The sequence below is a fragment of the Triticum aestivum genome, chromosome 2D (genome assembly GCF_018294505.1).
Source record: "Triticum aestivum cultivar Chinese Spring chromosome 2D, IWGSC CS RefSeq v2.1, whole genome shotgun sequence".
Classification (NCBI taxonomy): Eukaryota; Viridiplantae; Streptophyta; class Magnoliopsida; order Poales; family Poaceae; genus Triticum; species Triticum aestivum.
In genome coordinates this window covers 49,299,804-49,313,657 of record NC_057799.1, presented here as the reverse complement: position 1 = coordinate 49,313,657, position 13,854 = coordinate 49,299,804, and the positions used below count along the sequence as shown (strand labels likewise).

The 13,854-nt window shown below is 43.6% G+C and overlaps 1 long non-coding RNA gene across 1 annotated transcript; it reads right to left on the bottom strand.

The window, feature by feature from the left end:
• Positions 1-7,892: 7,892 nt before the first annotated feature.
• LOC123048650 (uncharacterized) lies at positions 7,893-9,862 on the bottom strand. The gene is made up of 3 exons (XR_006423346.1): positions 9,611-9,862; positions 8,080-8,151; positions 7,893-7,977 (listed from the first exon to the last, which is right to left on the bottom strand). It is a non-coding gene; the product is annotated as an uncharacterized lncRNA (long non-coding RNA).
• Positions 9,863-13,854: the final 3,992 nt, after the last annotated feature.

Here is a 13,854-nt window from a genome sequence, read left to right as displayed (position 1 = left end):
TCTCTTCAATCCTTGCTTCTCACATAGAGTTTTCCTCTCCCTCCAATGCAATGAACAACAAGTGCATACACCATAGAGAGAATATTAGCAACTGAACATATGACACGCCCTTCATCAATTCTTAAAAAAATGAAAATGAAGCTCTTCTCATTGGCTCATAGCCTTCTCTTCAATCCGTGCTTCTCACAAAGTGTTTTCAGATTCACAAATAACCAAGGAGGCAACCAACAACATATAGTAGCACATAGCAGCAGCACAAGTAGAGTTAGGCCAAGCAGCAGCCAAGCCTGGCAGCAGCAGAACCCACAGCAAACACATCTACCAGCATAAAATCAAAAGAGAGAGAGGTGGAGGAGGAAGGAGCTCACCTGCCTGTAGGGACAAGAATGGCTTGAGGAGGAGGGTCGTGGATGACAGGTGGCTGGGCGGGCTCATGTTTAAGTAGTTTTCATTGCTGGCCACAAAAGCTTCATCTAGAGACTGAAATCATAAAAGTTGTGTGCATAAAGACGAAGATAAAATCACTCTAAGCAAGATGAGAACGACAAATTGAAAAGCTCATTGTACCTGTTAAACTAAGGACAGGAATGGCCTTTATTGAACTAACATACTGTACCTAAGAGACTGAGAATCAGGGACAACCTTTATTAAACTAAAAAATTGATCAAATTGGGCATTTAGAATTCCTCCTAGATATTGTGAGCAGCAGAGGTCCGATATGTTTCGAGCACAGTAAAAATATGCATGCTTTCACATGTTTCAGACATATTTAATATCTTCTATGTGTATGCATACACAAAAACAAGAATGTCTAAATATACAGGCGTGCATGGAAAGACAAGGATCAGACTCTTGCCTGAATGTCTAAATGAACACACAAGAATGTTGCGCTGGTCAAATCGCCCACCTCGTGTCGTTGTTGCCAGCACTATCGGTGTTGATGTACATGTACTCCACGTCTGTGCTGCTGCCTCTGGTAATCAGCACAAGAACCCGTCACTGTGGATGCTCACACGAGCTCTTGGCATCAAATTAGGAATCATTGTATATGGTTTTTCAAACTATAAGCTTATAAAAAGCAAATACATCAAGACCTAACATAACAGCCAACGGTTGCAACCATAGCCTAAGTTAGAGAAAGAACAACCTAGCCGGAGCATACCTGCAACCCAATGGCGGCCATGATGAACAAGGGCTGACCACCCCATCTCCCCTGCAGGTCCACCCCAGTGCGATGGTAGCGCTGTCCCGCTGCTTCTTGCCCCGGTCACCGGCCACGCTACTCCTTCGCCCCACCACCGGCCTCCCCTGCTCCTCCACCCCCACCGTCAAGACCCAGCTGCAACGCTACTCCTCAATTTTGCCGTGCCACCCCTCTTCTCCTACGGATGTGACCCTTCTCTTCGAGGAGAAGCCAGCACGCGGGAGGATCTGACAGGATCCGGTAGTAGGAGAAGGGGAGAGGCAGCACTGTGCAGAGGAGAAGGGGCGTGGCGGCGGCAGCGGTCATGAGGAGGAGAGGAGGAGAGACGAGGCATGGGGTGGGATCGAGGATGTGAGGGGATTGGCAGCTAGGTTTTCACCCAATTCCACCGCGCATAGAACAGACAGGACCCTGAGGTTTCTTCTCGACGTAACTGCAAAACGGGCCCGCGAGGAAAGGAGCCCCACATGTCATCCGCTGCAGCATGAAAGATCAATGTCCAAAGAAACTAACCGCGGGATTTTTGACAACACTGTAAAATCGGGCCAGCGAGGCAGATCGTAAGGCCAGAACGCATGCGCGCCGCGAATGCCCCTAGAATGGCGGGTACTCTAGCGGGCTTTATATGTTCAATGCAGACGAAGAGGGCGGTGCAATGGCAATACAAGAAGGCTGGTGAAAATTGCCGTTGACCTGAAAAAGATGAGACTTAATTAAGTCTAGGTCAAATGACATAATATGTAAGGAAAAAAACTAAAAAAATTACACGGATCTTCATGTAAGAGCATCTACAGCCGGACTTTGCAAATTCAGCACCTCAAACGACCGCAAACGCGACCGGGTGCATCCGCAGATAGTAACCGTTCACGCCTCAATTAGCCACTTTGCATCCGGGTCTCTCATATTTCAACCCCAAAGCATGCAAAAAATCCTGCATACTATATACTACGTTCTACCCTAGCTAATCTTTTGTCAACGGAGATGTCCACGACGTCGGTGTCGGGTGCCGGCTGGACGGGCACATGGGAGGGCTCCGGCTCATCCTTCTCCTGCTCGACCTCATCCATGTAGGCGAGCATCACCGCCTCCTCCGCGGCCTCCACCTCCTGCAGGTGACGACGTCTGGCCTCCGCAACCGACTCCTAGCGGAGGGAATCAAGGATGACCTGCTGCTCCGCCTGCAGATTCGCGTCGCCAGCGTCCCCCACATCCTCCTCCTCCGGATCATCATCCTCCTCCTCCGGAGGTAGCCCTACGGTGATCCGGGCTTCGCGCCTTGCCCGGATCTGCTCAAGGAGCTCAAGTCGGCGCTCCGCCGTTAGAAATCGGTGGCTCCTCACCCGACGGTGTGGGGGCATGACTACTAAGCGAATGAGGAGTGCAAAGTGGCGGCAGCGACGGACTGGCGGAGTAAAATGTGGATGCTAGGGTTTTGGTGCTGGCAGTCGACTTAAATAACCGGGCTAGGCACTACGTAGCTTGCCGGAGCGGCGACACGCGGCGACATTGCTCCGACGGAGGAGACGAGTTTCGGACTGCCGAGTTTCCAGACGTTTCCGCGTGAGACCCCGTCGTCAGTCCGACGTGGCGGGTGCGCTCGGGCGTTCCAGGCCCATTTGAGACGCACGACTGTAGATGCTCTAAGATCCCATGAATATAGTATCGACTGAGACTTGGCTAACTTAGATTTGGCAATCCCGGAAAGAAAAGCTGGTTCTCACAAAATAAATGCACGGAAAAAGATCCCTTTTGGATGCTGCTCTTCGTCTGTTATGATCGGGACCGCGCGCTCCACGAGCGTCTGCGCTGGCCGGGCGATGTGATATGCAAGAAAAGATGCGTGCACCGTAGTCGCACAAAACCATCACGATTATTGGTCCTGATCGATCAGCCCCACGATCAAGTCTCACGCCTCGGTCGAGATTGCAATCACGATGAACCCGGGCACATGCACGAAAGATGAAACACGAGGCCATAGCTAGACTAGCCCGGTCCTCAACGTTAACACCATCATACTCACATACTGCTGGCTGCTACAACTTGGCCAGTACGTGCTGGACGTGAGTGCGTGCGTGCGTGGTAACAGGAGTGATCGTACTCTTCTTAGTACTAACGTTTTGTCTTGCTCCGTATGGCTGATTGGTACGGCTGGTGAAAATTGCCGGTGACCTGCATGCTGCGAAATACATGGAGTGCGGATAGAATAGGTTGTTTTTCTCAGTGCAGGTGAAGAAGGCGGTGCTGGTGCAATTGCAATGCAAGAAGGCCGGTGAAAATTGCCGGTAACCTCCTTGCTGCGAAATACATGGAGTGCGGATAGAACAGGTTCTTTCTCCCAGTGCAGATGAAGAGGGCGGTGGTGGTGCAACTGCAATGCAAGAAAGCTAGTGAAAATTGCCGGTGACCTCTATGCTGCAAAATACATGGAGTGCGGATAGAACAGGTTCTTTTCTCCCAGTGCAGATGAAGAGGGCAGTGCAACTGCAATGGCTATGCAAGAAGGCTGGTGAAAATTGCCGATGACCTTCATGCTGTGAAATACATGGAGTGCGGATATAACAGGTTCTTTCTCCCGGTGCAGCTGAAGAGGGCGGTGCAACTGCAATGGCTATGCAAGAAGACTGGTGAAAATTGCCGGTGACCTTCATGTTGCGAAATACATGGAGTGTGGATAGAGCAGGTTCTTTCTCTCAGTGCAGATGAAGAAGGCGGTGCAACTGCAATGACTATGCAAGAAGGCTGGTGAAAATTGCCATTGACCTCCATGCTGCGAAATACATGGAGTGCGGACAGAACATGTTCTTTCTCCCAGTGAAGATGAAGAGGGCTGTGCAACTGCAATGGCAATGCAAGAAGGTTGGTGAAAACTGCCGGCGACCTGCAGAAAGAAAAAGAAAAAGGAAGCTGCTTCTCACAAAATAAACACGCGGAAAAGATCAGTTTTGGTTTTGGATGGTGCTCTTTTCTTTTTTTTGCGGGAATTGGATGGCAGTTTAGCTACATTTCAGTCGGTCGAGTTTTTAATTATGGGTCAGTCGATTTTCTGACAGTTGGATTTTGCTTTGAGATTGGTTCTTCCTTTTTTCTTCTTTGATGTTTTTTCTGGTCAGTTGGGCCTAGCTGAAATTGATTGACTCTTGTTTGGGTCAGTCGAATCTACTTTTGGGCTCGTTGTGCTTGCGGGCGCCCGTTTTCTGCAACTACGCCGCCCGTTAACAGGCTGGCAGCCCAGCCCGGTGTTGTGGATGCCGAGCGTCGCCCGTTCTGGTCTTATCTCCTCCCTTCTCGTATCTTGTCAGTCACTTTCCCCTCGCCGCTTCAGTCTCTCTTATCGCTCTGTGTCGTCTCCTCTTCCTACGAGAGCTAGGGTTCGTTGAGTTCGTCCTATGTTGTGACTTCCTCCCAGCTATGTTTCTTGTTTAGATCTGCTCTAGTTTCTGAAGAAACTAAGGTGCTTCTTTATGTTTGTGTTGCTCTTCTGTTTGCAGGATTTACATCTCGGCCATTTTCTTGGTTCAGCGATTTCCTTTGCTGCATCTCCTCTTTTCCAGGTATTTTTCTTTTCTTGAATCTCCTTTCTTTATTGTTTTTGGTGGTAGTAAGAGTAGTATGGATAGGGTTTCTTGTTTAGCATGCTTTCGTTTACTGTTTCTGTGTTCTTCAGATCTGCTCTAATGTTTGCCAGGTTAGGGATCTACTTTTATTTGTGGTAGTAGGAGTAGATGGTTAGGGTTCAGTTTTTTCTTTTTTGCGGTGGATTTAGGGTTCAGTTAGGGGTGCGATTAGATGGTTTTGTTTTTATGTTTATGCAATGTGTGTATGCTCTATGTTATGTCAAATCCTTACAGTTTTTTAACTATTTTTTGTTCTTAGATTTTAGTATATTGATGCTTTGTAGTTTTGGTTTCTGTATTTATATTATGCTTGTTCATAGATTTTAGTATATACTGATGCTTGTTGTTTTGGTTCCTGTACTTGTAATATGCTTGTTCCTATCTTTAGTATACCGGTATTTTAGTTGGGTTAGTTTTAAAATATTTTTCGTATATCATATATGCATTTGCAGCAGTTTGTGCTTTTCATATTGTACTCTATCCTGTTAAATCCTCTTTTATCTTGCTTTTTCATATGTGGATATTTGTGAAGGCTGCTTGTGCAATTTAGGTAGGCTTTTTAGGTTCATAATTTATCTTTTAGTACTGTGTGTGCAAACTTAATCTAAGAGATGTACAATTAAGTGAATTCATCATGTTGCATTAGTAAACTTTCAAGATTTTTACTGATGCATGTTTATTACCTGAATCTTGCAGTAATCCCTTTGCTATTGAGATATTTATGCAAGTTTAGTTTCATGAACATGCAATTTCTTCAGTTATAATCATGAGCCCTTGGGAGGTTGTTTGTAGATATCTATCTACAGTAGGAAATCATTTTGAGGTTTCTTTTGTATGTGCAATATAGTCCATGCTACGGATCATGTAAATTTTTATGTTTTTATAGTTCATCTAGGTTGTACAAGTTTCTCATACCTTGTTGGGTAATTAGATATTTTTCGTAGCATTTTGTGCTTTTCATTTTTGTACTGTATCCTGTTAAATCCTTCTTTATCTTGCTTTCATTTGTGCAAATTGTGAAGGGTGCTTGTGTAATGTAGGTATATTTTTTAGGTTCATAATAAATGCACGTGATGTTTTTACTTTTAATAATGTGTGTGCATATTTAATCTAAAAAGAGTAGTTTTAGTTTTCACCTGCATGAGTACACTTTTCAAGTTTTTTTTACTGGTGCATGCTTGTTACTTAAATCTTTGCAGTAATAGAATGATGGTGTGTTGTTCTGATATTTGAATTTTTAGTAGTTTGACTGTTGTATTTGTTTGTAGTTATCAACTTTAAATAATGTTCTTTTGTCTATCTCCACGGTATAATCCCCTTGCTATTGAGCAATTTATGCAAGTTTAGTTCAATGATCATGCAATTGCTTCAGTTATAATCATGAATTTTTGGGAGGTTGTGTGTATTACTTATAGCTTCACTTCTTTGAAGATATCTACATTGAGTAGGAATTCATTTTTTGAGGTCTCTTTTTTATGTGCATAATTAGATTCATGCAAGTCTATGCTATAATTAGAATGTATTTTTTATAGTTCATTTAGGTTGTTCCATTTTCTTATCCTTGTTGGGCAATTTAGAAACAATTTCCTTTTTATTTAAGCTTTTTCATTTTATTTTCTGTAGCTATGGTTTGCCCCCATATGTGGTTGTCCGGGTGCTCCGTGCCTTCCTCTCATGCCACCTGAAGAAGTTCCTGAAGTGTTTGATGTTCTCCTCGATGAGGATTGCTTCAGGAAGATGGTCAGTTGTATTTATCATTTCTTTATAACTTTAATTATTTTGTAGGTATCAATCTATGTGTTTGTGTTTACTCAGCCACTGCAATTATTTTGTATAATCATGGCTAATATGAACCTTGTGTATTTTATGGGTTGTTCCCCATCCCATGTGTAGGTTGTCTCTGTTTGTAGTTATATAAATGGAACAATAATTTGTCTTTGCATGATCTGAATATAGCTTATTTTGATGAACTCATGCAAGTTTAGTTATAATCAAGAATGTGGTGAGGTTCTCTATATTACCTATAGCTTGGCTTCTTTTGTAGATATCAATCTATCTGCTTCCAATAAACACAAAAACATGATCTATGTATCATCATGGATAATATGCAAGATGCTCTTGAAAAATGTGTGCATGTTTCAAACTCTGATTCATCACTACCGCTTGTATCTGTTGTTTCTGCATAATCAGGTCCTTGCAATGCTTCCTCATTGGTTTGTGCAAATACCTCCTTTTTCTATTATATATGTATAGTTCTTGCTCAGTAACTGATTCATAATTGTCCCAACTCTGCTCTATTAGGTGCAATTATGAATCCCCATTATCTGCAGGCAACTGATCACAACTTCTTGTTTTTCTTCTAGGTAATCTTCCTCTGCATCAGATTGATTTGGATCACTGCTGCATTCAGAAGTACACTCATCTGCTTCATCTTCATCTTTGTCTTCATCTTCCTCTTCTACTTGAGGTATTGAATATTGGTCCCAGTTGACATGTTATTCCAAATGGTTCCTTGTTATTTCTTCTGCCATGAGATGCTGATCCTGCAAGTTAATTTATTTTTAGGTACTGCTACTGTACTAATGAACTTCTTTCAAAACTTTGAATATAGGTTTTAGTAATAACACATACCTCAGCATTTATTCTTGCTTGTAAGAGTGAAGTGAAACTTGTTATAGGGATTGCCATATTGTCACTTTGAAGATGACTCGTCACATTCATTTGTTGCATGAGTTCTGTGTAAGACTATGTGGCTCCTTGTGGTGCTAGCAACTCATTAATCATTTGGAAACTTTGCTTCCCAAACTGGACTTCAAATAATTCCTGCAAAATATAAATCATATATCAAATTTTTTAGCTACATGCAAAACTGTGCATACATTTTTTATGCAATATTATATAGTGTTATATTACACCTCTTTACTTAATTCATTTTTGTTTTGCGGTGTAGTGTTGACCTTCTTGTCCCGCATAGCTTTGTGCAAGCACTGCCTCCTATAATGCAAGCTTCATCCAGAGGTTAGGTTTTTTGGTTCCTTTGTTATCATCATAAATTTAAAAAGAATGTAAACTAACCTCATATGTTGCATGTTCATTCCCTTGATCTGAATTTCTTCCCGACTACACATGTTCATTCCCTTGATCTGAATTTTTCAGCACCTGAAAAATTTCATATCAAATATTTTGTATTGTACATGTTTTGAAAATGTCAGATTGGAAAGAAATAAGTGTAATAATAAAACTTTAGATACGTGTGCTTACCTTGTTGTCTTCTCATCTATCTGCATTCTTATATAGTTCTTGCTCTTGAACATTTGCTGCAATTTTACTTGCCTGAAAATGCAAAATCAATTTCAATCATGAACTTGTTCCTTAGTTATGGAAAACAACTTGCTATTTGCTTGCTAGAAGATGCATGTCTAAAGTTTTTGCATCATGATTCAAGTTTCTGGTTATTTGAACATGCAACTCAGTTATGTGAATATGTTATTGAAGATTTGGTGCTTCACCTCTGTTGTATTATATGTTGCAACTTCTACTATTATATGTTGCTCTTGAACAACGAGCGCAAGTATTGTTATCCATCTGCACAAATTTTAAATTATGCTTGTAGGTAGGCATTATGCCTTCCTTGTAGTTTACCAACTAGTTTCATAACTAGGTCAACATGTTATGGTTATCTCTCAGTACTTTTCTTGCTCTTGAATGACAACTGCAAGTTTAGTTGTCTGAATGTGCAAGTTTAGTTCCTACATGGAATTTCTAAATTCTACCCTTATGGAGGTACCCACTGTAGGTGTTTTAGTTATCTTTCGGTAAATATGTATGCATGCTCGTAGCAATAGTTCTTGTATGTTGCTATTCGACAACTAGTGCAAGTTATTTTTGTGACTATGCAAATTTAGTTCCTATATGAACTTGTGTAATTTCTCCCTTGAGGGAGGTGTTCTGCATTTACTTGTAGTTTAACAACTACTTATACACAACCAGGTGTAGATGCCGTGGTTATATTTTTTGTGAATATGTATGCATGCTCGTAGTAATAGTTCTTGTATGTTGCTATTCGACAAGAAGTGCAAGTTTATTTCTCTGAATATGCAAATTTAGTTTATATATGGATTTTTTAAATTTTTGCCTTTAGGGGAGTTGTTCTGCCATTACTTGTAGGTAAACATTTCTCTAGTACAACTACGTAAAGATGTAGTGGTTATCTTTTCTGTAAATAAGTATGCATGCTCGTAGTATAGTTCTTGTATGTTGCTATTAGACAACAACTGCAAGCTTACTTCTCTGAATATGCAAATTTAGTTTATATGTGGATTTTTTGAATTTCTGCCTTCAAGTAGGTGTTATGCTTTTACTTGTAGTTAAACATTTTCTAGTACAACAAGCTAAAAATGTGGTGGTTATATTTTTGTATATATGCATGCGTTCTCATAGTATAGTTTCTTTCATCTCCCAATTTCACAACAACTGCAAGCTTACTTGTCTGAATATGAAAATGTAGTTACTATATGCAGTTTTTTTATTCTGACTTTAAGGAGGTTTTCTGCCATTACTTGTAGTTTAACAAGTTCTAGTACAAGTACAAACATGTCATCTAATCAGAAGTTATAGCATGCCATCTACATGATTTTCCATGGGTTTAACATTTTGTATGAAACACACGATTTTTCCATTTTTGCTTCCTTCTCTAAATTTACTGTTGTTGTTACATGAAAATGTCAGGTCATCACTTAAGGTGCACGACACAGAAAAAATTAAGAGGGGAGGGGGAATAGATCACAAGCACCTTAGAATGACTAGAAGCACCTTGTTCTGCAAGTTTCTTCTCTCTTCCTTTTGCTTTTCCTTTTGATAGATATGTGTTTTGGGCAGGATCTGAAGTTTCAACCATTTCTTCTGGTGTCTGTAGAAATTTGGGCGATCAGAGGAGGAGGAGGTTGGAAGGAAGAAATGGGAGGAAGAAGATCTATGAAGACATCACAAGACAACAGCACATCTGAGCTTTTCTTTCTCCAACCATGGCGGCGGTTGTGTGTGGTGATCGGGGAAAGAGGAAGGAAGTAGACCTAGCAATCTGTGCGTGAGCTGAATCCAGTTGTTTTGGGTGTAGTGGGTTTGGTTCCTTAGCGGGTTCAGGCCCGTCACATTCTTGGGTTGAAAAGAAAAGCCAACAGAAGTTTTCAGCTTTGAATCAATCAGTTTTGTTGTTGGGCTGGTCGACTGACCCTAAATTTGGGTCGGTCAGTTTTCTTTTATTTTTTTCTTTTTTAGTCTGTACTAGTAATTGGCTGACCACATTTTTTTTAATCAGTACAGACACAAGCGCTCATATATACGCGCATACACTCACCCCTATGAACGCACACACGTATACCCTACCCTTATGAGCACCTCCGAAAGACTGAGCCACGTTAGTGGGTCAGTCGATTGATCTCTAGCCGCTCCCATTGGATGGTGCTCTTCGTCCGCGATGATCCGGACCGCGCGCTCCGCGAGCGCCTGCGCCGGCCGGGCGTCTGGCCGGGCGATCCGGCGATGTGACATGCAGGAAAAATGCGTGCACCCTAGTCGCACAAAAGCATCATGATTATTGGTCCTGATCATCCTCCCCACGTACGTACGTACGTACGCCTCGGTCGAGATTGCGATTGCGATGAACCCGGGCACATGCACGCACGAAAGATGAAGCACGAGGCCGTAGCTAGGGCTAGGCCGGTCCACAACGTTAACACCATCATGGTCGATCACGTACCTCCGGCTGCAGCCACAACTTGGCCAGTACGCGCGTGTCGCCTCTCGATCGATCGGCCGCGCGCACCCGTCGGCCGTACCGTACGGAGCAAAACAAAACATTTAGTACTAAGATAAGAAGAAGAGTACGATCGCTCCTGTTACCATGCACGCACGTACGCCCAGCGGTCCAAGTATATGTGCCGTGCACGCAGTTGGCCAGTCACACCAATCCATATATCGCTCTCGCGCGAATCAACCTGTGGTTGAAATGGTTAGGTGGACAGTGGTGTCCCCAACCCACCAGGGTTCAAATCCTGGTGCTCGCATTATTCCTGGATTTATTTCAGGATTTTCGGCGATGCGCTTTCAGTGGGAGGAGACGTTCTCGTCGACGACGAGGCGCCTATGGTGGCTTCGTAAATCTCAAGATGATATGCCGGCTCAGTCTCTCGGAGGTGCTCATAGGGGTAGGGTGTACGTGTGTGCGTTCATAGGGGTGAGGGTATGCGCGTATATATGAGCGCTTGTGTCTGTACTGATGCAAAAAAAAATTCACCGATCCGCAACGAATCGTGTGGTGTGCGTGTGTGATACGAAGCGAGTGAGCGAGCGGCAGGCGATGGTATCCCTTTCTCTGTTCTTCTCAACACGAACTTTTTTGTCTGATAGCTAGTCCGACGTGGATGTCGCGAGAGGGCGCACATTGCGCGACTGTTAATGGGTTTTATGGCAGAGCAAAACCACCGGAGGTTCTAATTGTTTCTAATTCACACGTGTCAAGCCAGTTAAAAAGCTACCGTGGCGCAGTAAATAACGCCGCATCAGTAGAAGTAGTATCATTTACACATAATGTAGTAAATGTGTAGAGTTAGCCGCACAAGAACATGATGATTACGGTCGTGTTCATCGCCCCATGATCAAGCGTCACACTCTTCCGTTCCCGTACGGCCTCGAGACTGCAAACTGCGAAACACGAGTCACTGGTCCATGGCAGTAGCTAGTGTTTTCAAGCTCCACGACAAAAGAAAAAAATATGATGATTTCGCGTCCTCGACATGGAGTACGTAATAAACGGCATCATAATTAGGGCCGTAGTACACGTACTGGTACTCTAGAACCGATCGACTGGCTTCGCTTCCCGGCAGCATCCATCAGCAGTAACCCCGTCAGTACGTATCATACAGTAGCAAACTGGTACGTTACGACAACTCGTATTACCACGCGTGTCCAAGTCTCCGTGCAGCGTTGTCACATCGCCCTCGCACACGTAATAAATACTACTCACTGCCCCCATAAGATAAGATGTATTTGCAAGCTAAAACATTTTATATTGTGAGACAGAGAGAGTACTTCCTTCGATCTATATTTGATGTCGCTGATTTAGTTGTATATGTATAAAAAGAGTAGTAAGATAGCATAAACATGCGCCTATCACCTGCCTATAATTAAAAAAAATAACAGACAGAAGCCGAAGCCTTGCATCCTCACATGACATTTTCTTTTGTTGTGAAAGAGTCTAAATAGTTATCTCGCAAAAAAAAGGGTCTGAATAGTTAACCGCCCGTAATGAGCTACTCCGTTCTACTCCCTCCGTTTCTAAATATAAGTCTTTGTAAATATTTTACTATGGACTATTGGAGCAAAATGAGTGAATCTACACTCTAAAATGCTTTTTTTGCGGGGAACTCTAAAATGCATCTACATACATCCGTATGCGGTCCATAGTGAAATCTCTACAAAGACTTATATTTACGAACGAAGGGAGTACAATACTTTCCCGTCTTAAAATAAGTGTCTCAAGCTTAGTACAACTTTGTATAGAACTAGTAGTACAAAATTTTGTACTAGAATTAGTATAGAATTGAGACACTTATTTTGAGACGGAAGGAGTATAAGATGTATTTTTTTGACACTGCACTATATATGGCCAGATTCTTACCGACTCGACCTTATGTAGCTTCGCCACTAAGACACACACTTTCCTGCTAGCTACACGAACGAGCACGGATCATGGCACCGGCGAGGTAGGGAGCGTGCGTGCACCGCACCGGCCGGTTTGCCCGTTTTTCGGGTGGTGCGGCGGGAGGCCACGTCGGCCGGCGGCAAAGCATGCACCGCGCGTTTCCAGCCGGGCCCCTCCCTAGCCGGCCGGGGTCGTTATCGGCGCACGTTGTGGGCTCTGCCGCATGCTGCATGCCTCTTGACTTTCTTTCCCTCTCCTTCCCGCCCGTCCTCTTCCACCTTCTGTTTTGTCATGGAAACGAGCGAACATCCTCAGGCGAGGGCACGCGCCCCGGCCCTGCACGGCAGTGACAGAACGAGCGGCAAGGAGTAAAGGCAAGAGACAATGCCACGCCGACGGACCTGGGTAACGGAAAGAGAGGAGCGACACGACATGCCCTGCCCTGCCCTGGCATGGAGCCCATGCATGTGGGCGTTCCACATGCATGGGGTACGTACCACCTTGGACGAATTTCTAAAAATTTTGGAGGAGGCATGCAGCAAAGGCGGTATGGTCTATGGGCCATCTTTCACTCATGCTGCGTTGGATGTTGCATGGTTTGAGGCTCTGAAGCCAGGCACGTCGACAGTGGAAACCTTGCAAAGCTACATCACGCACTGGAGCGTCCGAGCATGTGGAGTGGAGCATATGTATGTACAACTGCCCTTGCAGCAGCAGTTTGCGTGGAGGAACGAAATCTTGGAGAGGTGAGAACAGTTTCCTTTTGTGAGCGGAACTGCTGGCGGGCGTCAGCCTCCTATATCTGAGCGTTCTTCCATCTTGCTTGCTGTTCAAACTTTCCACCACTTCCATGATGTTGTCTGAGATAAACTATGCCTTCTTCTACGGGTAAAAAGATGTTTTTCTTCGTGAAATCGCTTACGCCTTGACGTAAACATGGATGAAAAATTGTCCATTGCCATTGTCGAGCCTTTGCATTGACAATTTTGGGTTTTTCGAAGAGAAAAATGTCGGGTCCCCCAATGTCGAGGGAAGTGCATTGTAGGTCCTTGAACTATTTAAGGGGGTGCCCCAAACTATGAAAATCATCAATGGTGTGTTTGGTTAAAGGGATACATATGAGTGGGTTCGGACCATCCAGGACGGTTCAGTTTTGGTGTTTGGTTAAGATGAATGGGATGAACCCATTTCCTGTTTTGTTGAAGGGATAAAGGTAGTTTGGATGTGGTCCTCACATAAAATAATCATAAGACGTAGAGACGTCATGACATAAAATAATCATGTGAGGAGTCAAATATGGATTGGACATGCGGTTCAACCGATTTCTGGAGTGG